Here is a 20,694-nt window from a genome sequence, read left to right as displayed (position 1 = left end):
ATGTTGTCTGCCGTGGACAAACAGAGGCAAACGACACTTGACGCGTTCATCCATCTACCAATATAATGGAAAATCATAACGGCAGTCTCGGTGACTGTGCATGCTGGTTAGCACCGTGGAGGGTTACGTCTGTGAGAGAAAATTATTTTATGGTGGAAATCAGTATTTGGTGGTAGAATATATGAAAATATTTTTCACAACCTAATGAACCTTTTTAATTAACAAAGCATTTGTAAAACTGTACTGCAGGGTGTAAAAATCTTAGCTGATCCACTTCTGATCATTGCCTGAGCAACAGAATTTCTTATGTGAATGGCTGGTTCCGGGCAGTGCAGGAATCTTGTCTGTGAGCCCTGTACTGGCAGTGGTCATCTCTCACGCTACCCTTCATCCTGAATAAGCCAATGATTACCGTCTTCTGTGTCACAGTGTTAGCAAATGTGTCAGGCAGAAGAAAAGAGTAGGTCAGCCGTACGAGCTGTCGTGGTTAGGACTGTTCCCCCACTGGAGAGATGAGGTGTTTAGACACCAGATGAAGCTTAGCTCCTGGGGTCTTTGCAAAGGGAGTAGTGACTTTTAGAAGGAATTGGGWGGTAGGTTTGTGGCGGGTACAAATCATGCCTTCAAAATTATGAATAATCCTGACAGTCAAATGTTGTGATCTTGGCTTGACTGACTGGTAGTAAAATTTGATACTAAATTCTGGCGGTATGGGCTTTGCTGTAAATTTCACCTAAACTGGGCTAGAAAAAGCTTGCAAAGTCTCCAGGGACCAGCAATCAGCAGTCATTGGGCTGTTGTATATTTTGAATGGAGTTTCCTTAAGGTGAAAGTTGCTGAGTGTCCTTTCCAACAACTTAAGTTACCTATATCTTGGTTCTCTATTGCTAGTTAACTGAATCTGCTTTAGTAAATGAGACTAGTTGGGTTCGTTAGTAAAACATACATGTTCTCTCAGATCAATCTATTTCTTTCTTTCAAGACTTCATGGGGKTTTTTTTAGTTGCTGATACATTATATTGAAAGAGTACAAAGAAAGGGGGTGCCATGCTGAGATGGAGCTGGGTAGAGCCAGAACTTCATGACTTGCTAGAAAGATATGGAGAATCACAAAGAGAGTTACTGACATACTGTTTACAATATCAAAGATATGAGGTCTCTGTTGTGCGTTTACCACCTGGAGAGGGCAGACCTGAGTCCAGCCCTCTGGCTGTGCTCTGCAGGATGCAAGCCTCCAGGTATAGCCTTGGGCACCAGGTATAGCCTGAAGCCACCTGCCTGGTGCCCTCCCACCGCCTATCCCTTGGCTTTCCGCGTGGTAGAGGCAATCGAAAGGGAGAAGCAGGACATGAAGCCAGCTGTGCTGGCAGCTGCTCTAGAGTCGGCTCTTACTGAGACAGACACACTCCTTGAGCCTATCCAGGCAGGAGACCTGGGTTTACCTGAGGTACCCTCAGAGTCAGATGCGGGAAAAAGAGCCTTCCTTTGCTCTTCCTCTGCTTACAGGATGGTGAAATGCATGCCATGAAATGTGGGCTCCCTCAGGTGATGTCTGGGAAGGGTCTGAGAGGGACAGGGCAGTGCTAGAGTAATCACTTCTGGAAGAAACAGTGCCTCTGAGAGCTGGGCATAGATCACAGCTGAGAACAGGCATGCTTCGCGCTGGCTCCATTCTTCAGTTTGTCCATGATACTGGCTTATATTTCAAATAATTCATATAATATTTCGTATATGTATTTTAGYATGTTTCATATAGGAAATGATCATGAAATTGGGAAACTGCAGAGTCCCACCAAACTTCATCACAGCAGTTCAGCAGAGTTCCTGCTAAAAGGCCATCAGTGATACCTGGGTGGTTCTGTCAAGAGGACTGCGAATTAGGCAGGGAAATGTTAAATGTCTGGGGAGGTGACACAGCTATGGCTGGTTACTTTGGCACTAGTGGAAATAAAAAATGAACTCCTCAGTGTGGAAGGATGGAGTCTGGCTTCTCTTTAGGGAAGGGTTATTTGAGGCATAGAAAAGAGAGGGAGGACTTGACTTTGAACTTTGTTCATGCCTAAAAATTTGAGGATGGGAGAGGAAGACACCCCTTGATCTCTGTGCCAGCATGTGCTTCGCACTCTGCTGGGAAGCAGAAGTCTGAGAGGTCCCTCTCTGTACAACCTTATTTCTACTCCAAACATTATTATATACCTTCCAGATGGCTTATATTTTGCACAAAGTTATGGCCACCGTCCTCTATTCTCTGYGTAGTCTGCTGCGATTCCTACTCTCCTGTGCCTGTGCAGTCCCGACCAGTTCTCTCAGAGCAGCAGAGGTCACGTGTTACTGAAAGCGCTGCAGAGATGASATGGCACAAGCAGCACGTTGTCAGCTGGTGCAAACAGCCATCGCTCCAGAGACTTTCCTGGAGCAGCCTCAGACAGGCTGGCCCTGGGGGTTTTCCTTCATAATTGAAAACTCTCTCAAACTGCTCCCACCAGACTGTGTGGCTGGGTTTACTAACAGGGCAGGAGGCAGATGATGTTCCAGATTATTCTCAGTTGGGCACRCTGCATAAAAGGTGCGATTTCACGTCACAGCTGCTTAGCCGCTTCGTGCCCTGCATTGAGAAGTAGCTCATTTCTTCCTCAGTGCAACGCTAGTCGGAGGGGAGGCAGGATACCTGCTGTCATACTGTCCGAGAAGTGGTGCTGCTGCTGCGAGCAGCAGTTTTATTTTGATCCTGGTCAAATCACAATGTCTTATCGCGAWAAAGATAAGGGAGGGAAAGAAACGTGACTCTGGAATATTCTTCAGGAAGCAGGTATCGTACAATGCCTCTGAGATGACCTGAAGCTCTCTCTGATACAGGAAGGTCATCATGGTCCCTGATGCTTGAAGTGTCTATTCGAATCCTCCGTCAGCCACCTTGTCATCACTTGCTCACAAATTTCTGTGGCCACTGTCTGCTGACTCCTYTTCGTGACATGCCCTCCCCATCTCCAGCATAGGACCAAAATAGGCACTTGCAGAGTGCTTTTAGGCACACCGTCACTGATCGTGACTCCCACTAGCTGTAGGAGGGGCAGACTGAGACAGAAGAGTGACTGAAGGATTTGAGGGGGCTTAGAAAGGGAAGGAATTGGGGAAGAGCAGGCTGTGGTTGGAAGGAGRAAGAGCTGCTGTGGGCAATATACTGTGTCACAGGCATCGTGCAGAGTAGAAAAGGCTCGTACCCTAACAAAACTTCATGTAACTGAATGAACTTCAGACACTATCAGGTGCCCTCTTGCTTGCCAGAACATTGATCTTTCCTCTTCCTCATTAACTCCTTGCTCATCAAGTTACGTAATGGAACAAAAGGATCCATTACTTGCTTATTGGATATGTGGGAAATTGATTGTCCAGTTCCTAAAAGTCGAGGCTTTTTAATTTAAAGAAGTTGCTCCACATATCCCTTTTCTGTGTTTCCATCTTATCTGTTTTTTCAGTGATGTTACTGATAAATGCTTTATTTCCCCTCTTTTATTTCCTGCATACATTGAAGCTGAGTAAATGCAAGRAGAACATTTTACTTACCTGTTTGTTCAGAAATATGTAGATGACTGGGTCGTAGACTGTGCTGCTTTTGGCAAGGATGGATGGGATGATGCTGGCTGAGGGAGTGATGAGACCAGGTTTTCCAAATATAGCTATGAGTGCCMCAATCCATATGGCAGCCAGCAAAGAAGAAAGCAAATTACCATCACCACCACCATGATCAGGATGCGCTGCTCCCTGGTYCAGCCCATCCCTTTAGTGATGCCACTCACCTGGATGGGAAAGAGGCATGAACACATCATTATCACTGCTCATACTGGGAGCAGAAGATGATTCATGGGAGCTGCTGAGATGACTGCACTCAAGGCAGGGAGGAAGATGGCAGTTCACCTGCGCAATATGGGAAGGGATTCAAGCCCTATCTAGGCAGATTTGTACAAACAAGTAGCTCCACTGGATTAGAGTTGGCAATAGTGCCGTTCATCCAGAAGAGCCTTCGCCAGCTTCCTCTAAAYTACAAAGCATGTGGTGTGAGCATCTTACTGTACAGAGAAGGGGGAACCTGCTGTCTTCTGACTGGTCCTGGAGGATAGTCAGAGCCAGTGCTCCCAGGACTGGTTATCTCTCAACCCCGTCCTTAGTGATGCATCCAGCCACATCAGTGTTTGTCTTGGCATGGAAGAAATTCTCCGTACCCAGAAGGCACCAGGGCAAGACAGCAGGTAGGCAAGAACAGGAAGAACAACGGATTGAGAGGCCTTCCTGCCCTGAATCCATTCAAAAAGTCACCGGTTCACTGAACCGCTCTGTTTTATTGACAGCTGTCTGGTGTAACACCAAAAGCCTTCGTAACACATCCTTTCAATCTGTGCCCTATGCACTGCAAAATATTCTTGTCCTCATTGCTTTCTCTTSCCTATGAGACCAAGCAGATTTGCGCACAGCTGTTGCTTTGGACAAGGTTATATGACATTCAGGAGAGCCTGGAGGGATAGGGAGTGGGAAGGAAACCATCAAGTCCCTCTTGGACTTACTTTTCTGATGCATTTCTTCCTTTTCTGCCATCTACTCAGTTGAATTATTGTATTTAGCTACTTAATTTTGTATAACGATGCATGTGATTTACCTATGCAACTTGTGCTGACAATAGGAACTGCRGAGATAAGAGCCATACAGATCCCGCTCCTTTCTGCAGGACGGACCCTGCCATTAGCCCTGCCACCACGCTCGGCTGCACTGTGGCAGTTCACACTATGATGTGAATTTACACCCCCCCTCAGTCTGACTTCATTCTTTCCAGAAAGTCATTGATTGCTTTGCTAATAACTTTCTTTCCAAGAAAAAGAACTTGACTGAGAAATTAAGTACTGTGRCAATGTTTATATGAACATGTATAAACTACTTCAACTAAGCGAGGTAGGAAACTGATCTGTTTTTCCTCATGCACTCTTATAAATCTAATTTTATGACATGCAGCTGGTTTCTGAAACTGGAATTAGATTAAATTTATTTTAGCAGCAGTGTAAAACTTCATTTTGACTTGAATGACTAATGACTATGATGGATGTTACTTTTAGGATGCRTAGTACTCATTAACTTGATTTACCACAGTTACAAGGTCACACTGTAATTTATAAGTGCTAATTTTTACAACGTAGAGTACTTCAGTGCCAGGTCTCCTTATTGTATTTATTAATCAGGGTATGGTAAGTGATTTGCAAAACTTGGCAGTCGGGAAGGCTGACAGTCACGTTCTCCAGAGCTCCTGCTAGCGTTAAACTGAGAGAAAAGTCACAGTGCAGTCCCTTGACTAGCTGCATTTGACGTGGAAATCTGGATTCTTGGCAGAGTTGCCTCACTCTTTCCTGGCAAAAAAGACCAAATAAAACAAGTGATAAAGTTTAGGAGTTCATTGACTCCGGGAGCTCATCCAGCACCTTTCTCCTTCAGCACCTGGACAAATAAGCCAAGAAGGGCTTGGACGAGTTTGCCTCTTCTGCCAAATCCTCTTTGCTGCGTGTGAACTCCTTTGCCTGCTGGCCRCTAGCAGCCAAGCGCGAGCACCCAAAAAGTGCTTTCCTCCCCACCCAGCCATCCTGTAGGACCGAGTCTGGGAGAGCTGCGTCTCCAAGCTGCTTGAGACAGAGGAGCTGCAATCCAGAAAGGACGCGCACAGCTCCCTGACTGCTCTGGCTTTGAGTTACAGTCCTGACACAGCAGCCGCAGCATAGACATTAAAGGGTAATTTTCTCTATAAAGAGACTTTGTCTGACTGCTAATCTGTGTTTTGGRTAAGTGAACACTTCCACAACCTGTCCCCTGGAGACAGCTAGCTTCCCTTCGCTCTTATTGCCAGTGCACCCCTGAACTTCTGAACTTGTTCATAGGTACAAGAGGAAAGGTCTGATTGCTCACAAATATTTGTAGAAGATGATCCCAGACAGAGGAAGGAGGCTAAATCATAGCTTAAAGGGGAAGTGGGGGAGGGGGGAATCGGAGAGCAGAGGAAAGAGAAGTAAATCACAGTTTAAAAGATCATTTTTAGTTTGCGCAAAAATAAAATAGAAAAATGCCATGCATTTGATGTTCTGAAATGGTGACAGAACAAGAAAAGTTCAAATAATGAAAATAAAAAAATGTCATATTGTACCTTAAATTTCTTAATCTTCAAGAGTTAAATGAAGTAAGTGTATATCTTTGTTCAAAGTGCATTCTTAAAAGGCTTTGAAAAGTAATATTCTCAGGATATACTCAGGCCAGGGGCCTAAGCCCAGAGGAAGCAGCAAATACCAGAAACTGAGCTCCTAGCCAGAGCAGGAAAGGGTTGCAAGTGTTGCAATTTATAATTCGGGAATAAAAAAAATGCCAGGTTTTGCTCAGACGTTTTGTCATCTCTGAACTGACATTTTTTAGGAAATTTTGTTCTTTCCAGCATTTCAGTATTTGAGCGTTGCTGATGTGGAGCAGGGGTCGAAATGCGTGACTTYTCTGTGCAATGGCGATTCCGAATTTTGTTGAGACGAGGAGGAAGGGCAATTGCCGCTGAGCCAGCACCTGCGGCAGGAGCTGTTCRACGCAGCATTTCAGCCAGTTTCTGTGCTATTAAAATCAACAGGCATTTGGGCGGAAACATGTAACCCTTTAGAGAGTTAATTTGGATTTAGCTAAGACATTTGTTCTTTAAACATCTTGTATTAACTTTTCAAAGTCTAAAAGGAGAAGGAAACGTGGAAAAAAGGGAGTTTTCAGTGTGTGGAGAGCTGCTGCCATTGAATTCAACTGATGTGCATATGCCTCTYTCTCTTGACTGGGGCTCATGTTATATTCCTAAGTAAATTGTACCATATATAAACACTTGATGCCTTATACCTCACCTTCTCTCCTGATTTCTTATGAATATATTTTGAAAAATGGACCTTGTACAGGTTGTTGTGTAATCCCTCTGCTGCAAAGTGCCGCAGCAAGCACTAGAAATCATTGCAAAAAGTTTTACGGGGAATACAGCAGGATGTATTTGCATGCTGGAAGTCACCTTGAGACTAATTAAAAACCAATAGAAACTATTCTGAAAGTAGAACATATCCGTAACTGTGTGCTGTGGGAACATAGTACAAAGTACTTTATAAAAACTTTGTTTATGTTCAAATTAAATCTTTTATGACACTTGCCTGTGTTTAAGAAACAAAGTAGTATTTGCCAYAAGGCAAATAAATTTGTTAATCAAAATATTTCCATTAGTAGTGGAAAACATTTCACTCAAATACACCCACAGGCATCAGTAACTCAGATTTATATGCAGCCATGTTTTAGAGAAAGTTCACATGTTTATCTTTTTATATTGTATTTTGTGCCGTTGATATGGATTTTTCATGGTATCTTCCCTCTGTTCAGATTTTTTAAAAATCCACCACAACCCAGTACAAAATTTTAGAAGGTGCTCAGGCTATGTGATGAGGCAGAAGCAGTTGGWTTTGGCTAAGGATTGGGGCGCACTCGTGCGGAGACACAAAGGGGAAAGAACGGCATTTTGTGTCCTGGGGGCTGGATCTCCAGGCTCTCGAGAAGAGGCGCTGGCAGCTGCCTGCCAAGGTCCTCAATCCGCCCGCAGAACCCCGGCCCTGCTGTGTCCGTGTGCCTTCCTGGGAGTCTCCTCTCCTCCGGACTGAAACCACAGCTCCTTTTCCTACTTTCAAGTCAACGAAACTCAGAATAATGCCTGTACAGGTTTGAGAGAAGGAAACCTGTACGACCCTTTCCTCTTGCTTCAGGTAAGGGCAGAAGAGATGATTTTTTTTGTCTTTTCAGACAGTTTTCTGGATGTTTTCCAGATGAAAACCAGCCTGGTCTGAGACCACATGTGGGAAACTGAGGAATCTGGAGGTATCTATCACTCAGCAGGCTCTGACAGACCACGAATCACACAGTGGTTGCGATTTGACCCCACATCTCTTTCTGAACATCCTGATGCAATGTGGTACAAAGCTAAACAGGGAAAAAACAGCTCCTTTTTGTCACTCTACTAAACGCYGACATAAAGTTAGTAGAGTATTTCTGATGGTACCTGTTCTGTCAGCTCAAAGCACCCTTGTCAGGCAAACTGATAWTGTGTAATAACTATCTTGTTCTTAAACCAAATTTATCTTCTAAGTATTTTCTCTCTTCCCAAAAGGAGCTTGCAGTTTTCAAACTGCGTTCCAGGGGCTGGCTTCACTGGCAAGCAAGCTAAGACTTTAATCCCATTGCCAGCAGCAGGAAATGGTTATTTTCACCCTAAAAAGCTGGCAAGTTTGAATATCCTCCCATTTTTACAATTTTCTGTGGAACATTTTTGTTCTCAGTTATGAGGCTCCAGTCAAGGAAACCTGATGCCTGATGGAGAGATGTTAGTATTCAAGGTAAATACGGAAAACTTTTGCAAACCTGTCCAAACTCAGCAACCATGAAATGCTGCTGACAAATCATCAGCTTATGTGGACTTGGATACAGCACTGATTTCCTGAGCCATCCCCGAGGCTTAGGTCATCGGATCAAATGCTGTAGATCAGCAAAAGAAAAGACCTGCATGATGCTGAGACCTGGCACTATGCCCTTAAATGTTAATTTGGTCTTGCTAACTTCCAAGGTAAATAAGAATACAAGCCTGGTCCAGTTGGCTTCTTTCTCGTTGCAGGGCCCGTAGAGATTTGAAAGTCAATCTAGAGTCTTTCTGCTGTAGAAGCAGTCGTAGTGGTGCTGCTGCAGCAGTTTAGCGCGGGGTTACACTGACAATCCACTGAGCAGATATGCAGTGTAATCTACTTTKTTTGTTTGTTTGTTAGAAATCTAAATCTGAATCTGCTGTGCAGGAAGTAAAAAAAAACCTTGCCATTTCTGCAGGGTTTGACATACAAAAGAGCCCCAGAAAAGAGGCTTTTGTTATCTTTATGTTTTCTTTGCTGGAAGTTGAATAAGTTTCTCCTGAAAGTGCCCTTTTTATGATGCATCTCTATCACTCATTCCATATGTTGCACATGCAGTCAGATGTGCTCTTGTTTGTCTCTTTTTAGGCACAACCTGTGGCCAAAACCAGAACACTGAGCCGACGAATCCGTGTTACCGGTATTCCTGTCTTGCTGTAATACCAACTTCAGAGCTTTGTGCTGAGTTAGCAGGAGTGGAGGTTTTATCTCCAGTGCCGCTGGAGGCTGTGATTGTATCTGCTCTAGCTGTTGGTTATTCTTACAGTGACTTTTTCATGTGCATCTCACTGGTGTTAATTTTTATCTGGAAATAAAAATAATAAGCTCAGGAATGTTTGGGAATCTCTTCAAACATGAGCCGTACCCAGTTAAGGTCCTGACCACGTTTCTCCTGCCTCTGTTGGTGCCTGGTGAGTCCCTGCCAAGTGAGTGTCTAGGAGAAGAAGAGATCATGCTGGGAACCAGTGCTGAGTAATGAGGAGATGGTTTAGTAGCAAGCTGAAGTCACACCCCATGACAATTTCTGTGAGCAGAGAGAAGGCTGAAGGACTGGAAATGTTGTTGTGCATCCTGCACGTAAGCYGGCCCGTTTGTCTGAGAGCTGAGGGTCCACAGTGGAGGTGACTGTGCCAGGTGAGCATAGGAGGAGGACAGTCCCTGTGCTGCGGTGCGTAATTTTGTAGCTTAATTCCTTTAGGTTTTTCTAATCCCGAGAGGCACTTCCAGATGGTGATTCAGCCCACGGAAGAGTTTAATTTGCGTGGTTTTTTTGCATTGTCTGTAATTGGGAACATACATGTCCATCCTCCGAAGCAGGGGGAATGATTTGGGCTGAAGTGCTTACAAATACAGTGTTCGTGTGAAGTGGCAGTGGACGTCACGGGCAGAAGGACATGGAAGAGAGACAAATGCAACAAGCAGTAAGAACATGTTTAAATAGTGGTTACTGAGTACACAGCTAATCCCTGGCTGATAGTGTTTACATGTCCTGTGCAGAARTACCATAGTCATTGCATTACTATGAAAGTAAAATCTGTATTTTCAATAAGGGATATGGTAATTGTGCGGTACTGAAGCGGGGAGCGCAGTGGAGTGTGCCCGTGTTTGCCTGGGAGATTTAGCCACAAAGCTCCCATTGAAATTCATAGCTAAAGCCCAGGTTGAGCCGAGAATCTCAGCCAAGTGAGTGACTAGGCTGACGGTATTTTCCCTTGTTTGTTTTGAAACCACTACAACACTTAGCGCTTGGAGGACTGGCAAATACCCTAATGAGATTAGGATGATGACCCTGGCGAAAAGTTTGAAAAAAAGAAAGACAGAGAAAAAGCTCAGCCAAGCTGGATATACAGTGCCCTAAGCACACCAGCTCAGACCTGCTGTTTACATGAGCAAAGCTGCGGCGCTTCTCTACAACAGGCAGCGCAGGCAGCCCCTTGGCTGTGGCAGCAACCGAACCGCCTTCAAACATCACTGTCTTAATTCTGTTCATCYAGAAAATGTACCTGAGGGATATGAAATCAAATATACCCAGTTATACTCAGCCCTGGTGAATTAATAGCTTGCAGCTACTTGAATAAATACTAGAGAACCAGACTATAATTTAATAAAGTTGTAATTAAATTGTGTTGCCTKTGCATTAAAGGTCAATACAATTCCCTCTGAAGTCAATAAGAGACTTCCCTGTGGTCTGTGCACATTGGCTTATGCCCTGGTTTTAAGAACTGATAATGGTTTTGCAGTAGATACATCAGATGCTTCAGGGGAAACTCTTGACTTCGAAGCGTTACTATGCCATACGTTCATCTCGTTTGATGCTCCTAGCCYGTCGGCAGATCCGTGGGAATGCACATGAACATGTCTGTGCATTGCTTGAAAAGAGCTGTGAGGTGCCTAAAATGGCATCAGGCGCACGCTCCACACCAGGCAGGGTGTCAAGGGAACCTGCCAAGTGGCCAGAGGGGGCTCAGAGGCCCTGCAGCCTCTCGGCACAAAAACAGCCCACCTCTGCCGACACAGGCTCGCGCAGCAAAGGGTGAGCAAAAAGAAGAAAAGGATCYGGCAGAAAGCTTCAACCAGTAAGACAACAGTGTGATTAAAGGAAGGCTGTAAGAGAGTCTTTACATCATATCACGTTCCCCGTCCGACCTTGGAGAAGCGGCATGAAGGGAAGGCAGGTGAGTGGAACATGTCAGGAAGCTCTTAAGAAATGTTTTACTGATATGGGAAACCACTTGGGTTGCTTCCGTTCTCATCTCTGCCCAGACACGTGATCACCTCTCTACCTTTTTTTCCTGGACCAAGAACTTATGCACCTATTATAAACACGGAAATTTTTATAAAACAGAAAATCACCTTTCTTGGCATTATAAAAATGTGTTACTTTCTATCAGGCCAGGGTGTTTCTCTACAGATGCAGGTCGCAGTATTAGCATCCTGACTGTGTTAATTGGGTTATACATCCTAACCCCACATGGAGAGCTTGCTGATCCAGACTGCTGAAAGTTACTAATATTCTTTATGATGATTTTACTCAGGCTGCTTTTGACCTTTCCTTCACAATGGTTTTATGCCAGTTATGAAATGGCTGTCGAGAGCCTAACTCCTGGGGCCATCTAACATACCGCTGAGGGAACGTTGCTTGCCTTGGCTTTTTCCTTACTCTGCGAATTGCACCTGTAGGATTTAAGTGAACCTGGGGAAGGAAAGCGGAGCAAGTAAAGGATGGCTGGCCTCTACCAAAGTYTCTTTGCCAGGCCGTATGCCTTACTCGCTCACCTCACCGGTGTCTGCTGCGGGTCTGCAGAGGAGCTCGAGCTCCATGCTCTCGCATGCTAATGCTCACCCTGTGTCTCCAGGTGAGACRTTGCTGTTTACACAAGGTCCCTTTACATCACAGGACAGAGAAAAAAGGCGAAAACAGGAGCACTTGCGTTCACATCAGCCTGTAGGTAGGTAGGATGTGGAGACTCCCGCTGTGAGTGAGGGTCAGAGCCTTCATAGTCTGCCTGTGCCGAGTATCCTCTGGCTTGCACGGAGGCAAGCTGCTGTGCTCAGCTGCTGAGAGGCATCAAACGTACCAAGCCCAAATGCATTTGCTCTCGTTTTCCAGGGATCCACATATTACAGGCACTCATATTAAAAATAAGGAAGAAGTTCCAGCTTGTGGCAGACGTGGAGCTGTTAACTCATCCCTATGCTCATCCCTACGCTAACCCAGATAGCAAGCGCACAGCTGCCTAAGGAGCCCGTGGTGCTTTTTGTCACTGTGATTTGCTAGTATGAGAAAGTAACAGGCTTGTTCCTGTGCAGCCTTTGCTAGATGGAAGTTGCATGTCAAAAACTGGTTGATGAGTTTTCTCCCTGCTGCAGGTAGAAAAGAAAGCTAATTGGCTTTACTGTTATTATGCATCTTTCTCACATCTCCTTTTAACAGCAGACCGACAATTAAGCTTGCTTTATTCCCAGACTGGGCTTTTGATTCTTTCGCTCTCCTCTGGCCCAGACAAACCCCTCCTTTGCCTGCTCCCTCAGGACTCGCAGTTTGCTGAGCGTGAGGGGTTTGCTGCYGATTTTGCTGTCGGTTTGCTTCTTCCCAGAGACTTCTCCAGACAGATTACAGGAAGCGCTGGCTTTGGAAATATAAACAAGCGTGTAACTTGTATAAAAATGAGGCAATGCTGCWGCTATTATCCTCTCTCTCTCTCCTCAGGTGTCCAGTTTTTGGCAGCATTTCCAGGCTTCAGCGCTCTGTGGTCTCCACRTGTTTAATCACCAGAGGAGCAAAATGCTCCAAAAAACCCGCTCAGAATCTGCCAACACAAACCGCAGTCCGTTTCGTAGGGTCATTGGAACCTCTCAAAAAATGCCCACCGCACAGGAGGGTGGCATTCGCTTTTCCACCTCGGGGAGCTAATCTGGAATTTTGTTCCTCCAACACAACGTTACCAGCAAATATTTTGGAAATCAGGATAAGAGTTTGAATCATCTCCACTTCTCTCTCACGCTGCAYCCTCTGCCCTCCCCAGTTCTTTTCCAGTATGTCCTGTGACTGGACTGGACCTCCTGGTTTTTCCTCTGAGGTAAGGCCGTGCTGGGGAAGACCTTGTGCCTCCAGCYGAGGAAGACGGTTATTCCTGAAAAGTGATTTGCTGTTACCTCTGTAGGCTCAGATACAYGCTTGAATAGCATTTCAGGTTGCTCCCTCTTTGCCTATGCCCTCAGCAGCACCACCGAGTAAAACCTAAATGATTTTGACCTGGTGTGATGTTGGYGACAGCTGGTTTAGTGAACTTTATGGTTTTATAAATACCATTACAAATAATGTGACTAATATTTTCTGCCTTCTTATATTGTCCTCTATTCTGAAAATATATAATGGCAATACTTTACTGAGGATAAGTGTATTTTTATGGAGGGATAACGAGCATGGTTTCTTGCAGAGCTGGACCCTCAGGGTATTTAATTAAGCATGGGCAACTAAGGCACCTGTCTGGATCTGTAAGCTGCCTGATGAAAGGGCTGTGTGAATGTGCAAGTGCCAAAGGGTAGTTAGGAGCCCTGAGACTTGCTCCTACAGAGTGCTGGCAAGGCAGCTGGCTGAAGCATTTCATTTATAAATGGTCCATACAGTGAACTTCATTCTTTTCCGGCCCCAGCGAGTCCAGACCAGCAGTAAYGCACAGAAGTCAGCAGTGGGTACATGTGAGATGAGACTGGGGCCTAATATCTCTTGAATACAGCACAGATGGCCAGCAGCAGGTACTGTAGAAACACAGTCTGGAGCAATTTTCCCTGCAGTTATATTCCTTGTAAAGCATAGTAAATACCATGGCTCTGATAGTCAGCTGTTGTAAATCAGAAAAGCTCTTTCAAATTGCATGGAGCTATGCCAGCTTACACTACAGGAAAACCTGGCATACCTTCAAGATCCTATTTATGTCCAAGTTACTCAGGCAGAACTCYTAAGGATCCCTGTAAACCAGTGGCTTACATCATAAGAATACTRAAAGAAGGTCATAAATCTTGTTGGAATGACCTAGCACTCCATAAAGTCTGTTATGAAATCTGCGTGCAACATCTGCTTCCACTGGAGATCCTTGGAAGCCRCCTCCGCAGGAGCGGCTCGATGTACGTTCATGAGTAAGTGTTTGCAAGCCTGAGTGATGAAGCAGTCAAGTTTGTTTTGAGGCATCACTCAATACTGAGGCAATAAGTAAGTCCTCAGCTTCCTTTCCTTATTTTTCCTAGAGAAGACCTCATGAAAGAAGTATGGTTTCCATGACCTTTTTTCAAATACTTTTGATCTGCAGTACATTAGTATTTTTTTTACTTGTCAATTTTGAACTGAATGCAAAAAAGCCTTCTGGGCCGAAGCAAGCTGTGCACTGTGGTGGGTGGGCGCCTCACCCTGCTCCCAGGCGAGCGGCTCGGGGCTGGCACACAGACARCTCTTCCACCCTGGCCTTCACCCACCGCCCGCTGCTGGCCGTGCAGGGGCAGAGGGCCCGACTGCACCGGGGAGATACTATTTCGAGAGCAACARTGGTATGTGTTATGGGAATAGGAGATTTTAGAGACCATTTTAGAGAGCTAGCCCTGTTACTGTGAGGGGACAAAACAGATGGGATATGCTGTGGGATACCCAGGTGATGGATATGGTGTGTAAATACGAGTAGACAAGGGGAAAGTTGAGCTTACAGAAGACCAGTGGTTAGAGAAGCAGACTGGGGAAACCACTTTTTCATAAATTACTGATGAGATCTGGGTGGTTTTTTTCCCCTCTATTAGTCACGTTTCTGTTTGTCAGTTTTGTGAGTTCTCATTCCATGATGAGTCCAGGAAAGATGAGAGAACAAATTCAGTAAGCCACTTTTTAAAGCAGAAGAGTGCTGCTATTTAAATGTGATTGATCTACATAAATTGAATAAAGGAGAACGGATTTTGATCTAAAAGGCTTCACCTACTGTTACCACACTGTCACTGTGTCCCACTCGCCTAATAAAATTTACAGTTCTTATTCACATTTAACAATTTACAGAAGGCAGTATGTCTTGCAACACTAATTTTCTCCTACTTTCTCTTGAACAGAAATGATCAGTCATTCTTGATGGGATGGGCAGACCACTGCCTTTTCATCTGGGGAAGATCTTCTGGCCCATGTGAAATGGCAATAGAGCCCAAATGRAGGCATCTGGACAGAGATGTGGTTCTGGTATGAAAGCTTGGTCCAGCGTAGACAGTAGTCTCAGAAAGGCATGAAGGAAAATAAGTTCCTTGCTGTGGTCAGTGTTGCCTATTATCTGAAGGTGCAACAAGCGGACCTAGGAAGCCAAAGGTACCTTTTTATTTCATTATCTTCAATGGTTTCTGAACTTAAGAGCATTGAGTCATAGATTTGTGGAGAGACCAGCAGACCTGCTTTCCCCTTAGGAGGTGATCTGAGGATAAATGACTGCAGAGACTGATAATGTAGTTGTGAAGAGCTCGTAGGTTCCACAATACCCACTTTCATAGAGTAGGTAGTTGCTAGTAAAATAACAGTCGCTATAGTATTGTTTTTTCAGAGCAGGGAAAACTGAGCTGCAAGGTGCTGGTGTGAGAAATTGGTCTGCTAAGAATGAAGGTAGCTCTTGGCCTGAGGCACAATTTTGTGGCTTAATGAGAGCTTCCTTGAAGCTGCTAACCAGTGGACAATGACAGGGTGGTCAGTTTAACAGTAGCTCATGGTCTCTCCTAATAATAAAAACCCTTTTGCTGGGAGAGGAAATACTGATGTTTATCAAAAAAAATAAATAAATTGCTGATCCTACCATTGAGAAATGTTGCAAGGTCAACTTAGATTTTATTTTTAGGGAAGTTTTTCTATCCCTCCTAACATGTGAGTCTTTGTATCATGCTTAAAAGCTTATCACTGCAACTGTAAGACCTGGAAACATATTACCTGCATTCATAAACAAAACATTTTCCTATGATAATTAACTTAGAGCTTAGGATTTTTTAAATTCCCATGCATTCAAAGCTTTGCAATAAAAATAAGAGTGAGAAAAAGAAGTTGCCAACTTTATGTTATAGTTCAGTTTTAATTCTCATCTGTGGCATGAGTGCTTTGCTCCTAGCAGGCCTTGTCTCATACTCCACAAAATAAATTTTATACCAGTGTTACACCTTTGAACCCAGTGGGCTGGATTTCAAGTACAACAGAAGAAGAGATGGTGAAGGACAAAATGTGGGACAGGACTTAAAACGACAGTTGGCAACTTGAGGTGAAAAGCAGTGATGGTGCTAGTTTGCCATTTAGAAACTTCTGCCTCTTAGATTTCTTAGTGTTGCTTGCCTGGTCTAAATTTAGTAAATTAACATATCATGAGGCTTGGCAGCCTCATTTTACTGATAACAGAAGCCCAAATTCCTTCTTCTGTGTCAAAGGCAAATCTCTTCTACTGCCTCTTGCTTGATGCTAGCTAACCAAGTTCCTAGCTGGTCAGGCTTGTTGGGGCCAGGTCTTTTCTATTTACATTATTGCAGTTACTAACCCCCTCTGAATTATGATATTTTTGAGTATCCCACAGTGGGTGGGTGTGAATACTTGTAGAAGTTATGAAATAGAAGAACTTTCCAGGTCACACCAAGCTTTATCAGTTCTGCAAAAGTCATAGAAGATGCACCAACTTGTACACCACATTTTTGCAAAGGCATAAATAGAGTTTGCTCACTCTCTCTGCATTCAGTGAAATTGGGAGGCTCTTCTGTTTTTTGCTGCAGTCAGAGCAAAACTGAGCTAGCAGAAATGGAAACTGATTTAAAATAGTTCTGTATTAATTTCAGGAGCAAAACATGCAAATATTCTCAAGATTAGAAAACCTTTCTCAAGATACTGGCAAGAAGCAAGCACGGTCCCGGGACAGAAAGGGCTATAAACACTCCAACAAAAGTAGTTGCACACTTCTTCCATGATCACAAAATTCTTGGCGGTTGGTTTCTTACCTTTGACTAAGTGCAATTTTATGCATAGTGGAACACCTTATGTGCAGGAAGAAATAAAACATCTGTAAGAAATTTGCTTTTGTTCTCAAACTACTAATCAGCTGCAATCAGAATTCCATCCATTTCTTATAAGAGTTGTAGCCTGAAGGGAACTGAACTTTGTATTTGGAATTCCACTGATGAGGTAATCTGTTCTCCATTCTGAAGATTTATATTCCATTATATAAAGTGTCCATTTATTCACTTCTTGCCCAAGTAGAGATTCAGAAGAGACTGTTGATGAATGACCCATCTACCATCTCTTCTAAAAGATTGTACCCTCTCTTCTAAGTGCATGTGAAAATACAAAGAAATCTTAAAACAGATTAATAGATTTTTGTTGTTTAAGCTTGATAATAGTCCACATAAGTGATTTTCTATCTTTATCCAGCCATTTTCAGCTATAAAGTTTATTGTTTCCCTTTTTCTGCTGTGGAATTGTGCTGCAGTATCTGTCGCTCTCTCAGTTCTCAAAGGGCACAGTTCTTGCTGACTTGAGCATCTTGTTGCTTTTGAAATGCTTTAGTGACTTCCAAATCACTCAACTGTTCTATGGGAGGAAGGGGACCAGATGACAAATGTTATGAGCATTTGTGATGTGCAGATGTGCAAGGAGTTTTTGTTTAAAAAACAAACAAACCAGAAACTTTAGATAACTTTAAGTGTAGCATGTGTTCGTATACCTTAATGAGTTGGGTTTATTCCAGCCCATCCCAAGTTTGCCTGCTCATTCAGAGGGGAAACTAACAACTGCCTCTGAGTGGATCCAGGTGAGACCTGAACCTCCTGTAGTGCCCTCAGCACTGGCTGGTTCTAAGGAACACGTGAAGATTTGACTCTACAAACCATCTTTYTTCCAATAGAAGATGACGGTGGAAAATCACCCGTGGTAAGCGTACTGATAACACACACAGTATGGAAATTTGGCCAAAATGCATTTAGAGCAGGCTGTAGTAAAAGAAGGTGGTCAGTCACCAGCTCTTTCACAACAGAGCAGGAAACTCTTGACCACTGCGGGGTCCCTAAATTCGCAGGGCCAATAGGAGCCTGGCCCTGCTGTACTGACTGCTTTCGGGAAGCAACGGTTTCCAATATTAATGCAGATMTCTGCTGAAGCTTAGGGAGGCAAAGGTGAAGAGAGGAAACATTTCTAACTTCCGTGGTTATGTCTTTCACCTCTGCTGCAGTAATTTTTCTCAGCTCTGAGAGGTCTCAGAAGGTGCCAGATGAGTAATAGGAAACCTGGTGGGGCCTTGTGCTGTGTGGGGGAGAGCGCTCTCCAGCTAGAAGTTGAAGTTCGTTACAACATCCATGAAGTTGTTTATACCCTCGAAGCTGTTTACAACATGCTCTTGCACTCACCTCTCCCCTCGCCTCAGCCCTCATAAGGATAGGCCATGTGATTTAAGATGAAAATTAAAATTAGTCTTTAGAAAAATAAAGGGTTTCATAATAGTAAATAGAGGTCTTGTAATAACCAAAAGGGGATTCTGATCAATTTAAAATATCAAAATGTTAAAATAATTCATTATGGTTGATATTTCCCAAAGATCTAGTAACAAGTACATGTGCGATGCAGCATTGTGTGAGGTTTCTGGATTCTAAGTGTTGCCTCTTCCTTCTCCTATTTAATTTTCTGTAAAACAGCAGGTGTGCTTTTATGCTTTGGGGTGCTTAACTGTACAAAGGAGAAAATATTAACTGTTCAAAGGAACCGTGTCCTTTGGAGTTATTAATCTGCATAACACATTTGTCAGTGAGACTGAATATTAAAATACTTCAGCATTACTTATGTTTGCACTGGTTTGATTCCCCTCCTCCTGCTTGTTTGTTATATACTTTAATTGGCAATGACTGTGATTATAGCACATTATTCTCATTTAGACTGGAGTATTTAAATGTGTAGTCAGCCAGTCTGAGGAACTGGTTCTTTCAGGTTCTTCTAAAAATTCCAACCTCAGTTTTCATCTTACATTTCTAAAGTTTTAAGTTCTCAAATAACATCTGCACAAGGACTTAGAGCATGCTCTTGCCTAAGCGTGGGTGTTGTTGTGAGACGGGAACTTGGACCTGTTGCTGGGGTTCACTGTGACTCTCGGATGTTCTGGGAACCCACGGGAACAGCCTGTGGCATGAAGCACTGCCGTGTGCCAGGATAGCTGTGCCTGGCCCGAGTTAAATATGTCCAAGACCCAGCTGTCATCAGAAATCACTCTMGTGCCACTCTGCAGAGCTAAGCAGTGGCACATGAACACGGCAAACTTTCCAGCTATGAAAGGGCTCATAACAAGCTAGTTTCTGGCACGTGCTCATTATGTGATTTCTAGATGTAAAATCAAACACTGGCAAAATAGAGCCCCTAGGACATGTTCACCCAAAGTTGTGCAGAGTGCTTTATCCTGAGGTGTCCAAAGGAACCGACGCCAGGTGGGCATGGGCAGTGGGGCACTCCTGGCACACAGCAAAGCCTTGACCTTCTGGCTGCTGCTGGCCATGAGGAAGGGTTTCCTAGTGCCTTCCCTCCCCAGGCAAATGAGAGACCCTGCACTGGTCTTCCAGCTATTAACTGTGCTCCAAAATGGGTACATTGTGGAAAGCAAATTAATTAATTAGTGTTAGTGAGCGTGACAACATCCAAGTATTTCTGCATAATATTGGTTGACAAGCTCTACACTGCTGTGCAAAGACCCAAGTGGGACCTTTGCAAGTGTAGGATGTCTCAAAGATGACTCTTGGGCTCCTCTAAGTGGGAGTATTTGCAATAATAAACCTCTTCTCTAAGGGAAGAATGAGCTGATTGTTGTCTCTGTGTATCTAGAGAGGTGATTAAACCTGCAGGTTTCCCCAAAGAAAAGATCTGTGGAGTCCAGCTCCCTTCAGCTGGTTGTTTTGTTTTGTTTTCCAAAAGGGAAACTGTGTCTCTAAATGTGAGATCTTTAATGGGTGACCCTTGCTACTAGCTTCTCTTCCTAGCATAAGTGCTTCAGCCCTGGTGTTTCTGGGGACTCTGGCTGTAATGGGTGTATCAAAGGAGGAGGAAGAGATGGCTCCTGGAGCAGAAGCATGCTCTTTCTTCTAATGTTCATTGCATTTTTTTGTAATCCTTTCCTTTGCCAAGCCTAAAAGACCGGTTATGCTAACGCGGGAGATAGTATTGATGGGTGAGAGGGTGTTCCCTAAAGGCAACTGCTAATGGAAGATAGTCTTGAATTTGGTTTGCTGATTTAGGGGAAATTTGACCAGTGCTTCAAGGACTGCTGTGAGAGATTCTTCTATATAAAGAAATAGATGGGATTTGCTCATTCATTGAGTCTCCTCGTTCATTTTTGCCATGTGCTAAAAGGGCTTAATCACAGGGGCAGGTTTCTCCTTTCTCTGTCCCAGGGCACACTTTCCTTCTGGCTTCACTGGTTGTGGGTGAAACCAAGAACAACGATAGGAGCAGGGATTAGGATGCACAGGAGTCATCTGTAATTCTACAAAAACCCTYAACAGTAAATCTTGCTCTGGAGCAATTGCTGTGCCTGTGTGAGAGGCAGCACAGCAAGGAAAGGGAACTTTGCTTGGCCTCAGAGTACTGTAAYGCAAAAGAGCCAATGAAGGGAGGAAAAAGTGGTTTCTGGCACTGGCCAATAACTGGACTCTTAGAAGGAGGAAAGCACTCATAATGAAAGCAGCTCTGCCTGCG

At 44.0% G+C, this 20,694-nt stretch overlaps 1 pseudogene; it reads right to left on the bottom strand.

Moving 5' to 3' along the window:
- Nucleotides 1-214: 214 nt before the first annotated feature.
- The window catches only part of LOC112972888, a 47,403-nt pseudogene continuing 26,923 nt past the window's right edge, over nucleotides 215-20,694 (bottom strand).

The sequence above is a fragment of the Apteryx rowi genome, unplaced genomic scaffold (assembly GCF_003343035.1).
Source record: "Apteryx rowi isolate R43461 unplaced genomic scaffold, aptRow1 scaffold_51, whole genome shotgun sequence".
Taxonomy (NCBI): domain Eukaryota; kingdom Metazoa; phylum Chordata; class Aves; order Apterygiformes; family Apterygidae; genus Apteryx; species Apteryx rowi.
The sequence above is the reverse complement of the archived record's forward strand: the minus strand, read 5'-3'. Positions and strand labels throughout refer to the sequence as shown.